The sequence below is a fragment of the Propithecus coquereli genome, unplaced genomic scaffold (assembly GCF_000956105.1).
Source record: "Propithecus coquereli isolate 6110/MARCELLA unplaced genomic scaffold, Pcoq_1.0 Scaffold389, whole genome shotgun sequence".
Classification (NCBI taxonomy): domain Eukaryota; kingdom Metazoa; phylum Chordata; class Mammalia; order Primates; family Indriidae; genus Propithecus; species Propithecus coquereli.
The window spans coordinates 551,532-553,462 of record NW_012149607.1 but is presented as its reverse complement, the minus strand read 5'-3'; positions in this window follow the sequence as shown (position 1 = coordinate 553,462).

Here is a 1,931-nt window from a genome sequence, read left to right as displayed (position 1 = left end):
TTTCAGGCACAGTGTCATTTGAAATAAGAATAGCGTTGCAAGACTGGGTTTGCTGTCTACCCTGGATCAACATAAGTTTATAGTGCAGAAAAGAAAGGCAAAAACCCACCTATATGCCTGACAGAACTGGGTATGGGGGAAGAAAAAAAAAAACTCTGAGGTTATAGCTCAAATGTAAAAGCATCACTAATCAAAATAGTATATTTGCATTCAACCAACAGTGTTAGAAATTCACCCTATTGTAATACGAGGAACAGATACATTTAGAGTTAGAAAGAAAGTAGATAAATGTAGCTTCATTTTGCAGGGATGGTTTTGGCCAATAAAGCTCCTAATACAGATATCAATTTTTTCACTTTCATCTTCTGGAAATGTAGGTCAACAGCTTTAATCAACAGAGTAGAGAAGATACTTCAGACAGGCCTAAGTTGGCACTTCCATGACTTCAGATTATAGATAATGCTGAATTTAGAGGAAATAAAAATTTCTCCTTCTGTATAACCTATTTTCGCTATAGATGCTAGAATGATGGCTAGAAATATGAGGGCATTTGTGGAGCATAAGAAATCACTTCAAAGATGTTACTGATAATCTCATTTTTAGCTTAGGAGGTAGAAGGGAATACTCTGTCATTACTGACCCAGGTGTATTCATTAGTTTGAGCCAAGTCTTTGTCCCTTTTGAAAAAAATAAAGGCTCATCCTCAGATGAAAATATGGAGTACATCACAGGAGCTGATAATCAGACATTACTCATCATGAAAGTTTCAGGAGAGAGAAATATAACCTTGAGCCTAAACCAAACTCTTATCTCCAAGAAAGCCTGATTAAGCATAATTACACAGGCTTGGACAAGGAGCCATAAGTGGCTCTTTCACTATTTTATGAGTACTCACTAGGGACAGATAAATATTTTCTGTACACTAACTGTGGACAATTCCCCCATAGTCTGGTTTTACAAAATTGTGTCTACTATAGAGTTCCAAATATTTGCTTTCTTCTAGTATGACCTGACACAGTGCAGGAAGCTTAGTGAGAAAAGATACAACTTTTTGTGGATAAGAGGAAGAATCAGAGAACAAAATATGGAAATCATTTCAATAACAATAGGATAGATCAAGGGTGAAAGTCTCTATAAGCAGAAAAATCTCAGTTCCAAAGAAAAATGTATTGCTAAAGAAAAAATGCAGCCTTAGTGCTCATGTTATAAAGATAGAAAACTCCAGCATCACAGAGCCACAGCTAACATCTTGAAGAGCACATTAGAAGAAAGAAAAAACACACATCCCAAACACAAAAACCAAAATGGTTACTTAAAGCACAAGTATAAACAATGACAAAAGCTTTCACAAAAGAAGCAAACATCCTCGGCACACATAACCTACTCAAAACCAATATGAGATTTACTGAAGGGGACTTAATGGAATTAGAAGTGAGTATTGATATGTTGTTGGATTAACATCTGCCATGTTCGTGTTGTTTTCTATTCATTTCACTAGTCCTTTTATTCTTTTTTATCTTTGCTGTTTTTGCCTTTTCTGACTTTAAGCTTATATGATTACATATTTTCTCCTCTCTTAGTATATCAATTATACTTTTTAAAAATTATGATTGTAGAGTTTGTAATATACATTCACAGCTAATCAAAATTTTCCTTCAGATAACACTATACCATTTCACAGTTAATGCAAGTATCTTTTAACAGAGTATTTACATTTTCTCCACTCTGTTGCTTAAAACAGAACTGTCAATCATTCTATATGACATGTACAAGGTCTCAATAGACTAATAGAGACTCTCAGTGTAGATTAAAAAATGAGATGTAACTATAGGTTATCTATAAGAAACCCATGCTACATATATAAAGGGGTCAATTTTTCAAGAAGACGTAACAATTCTTGATGTGTGTACATCTGAAAACTGAGTGCCAAA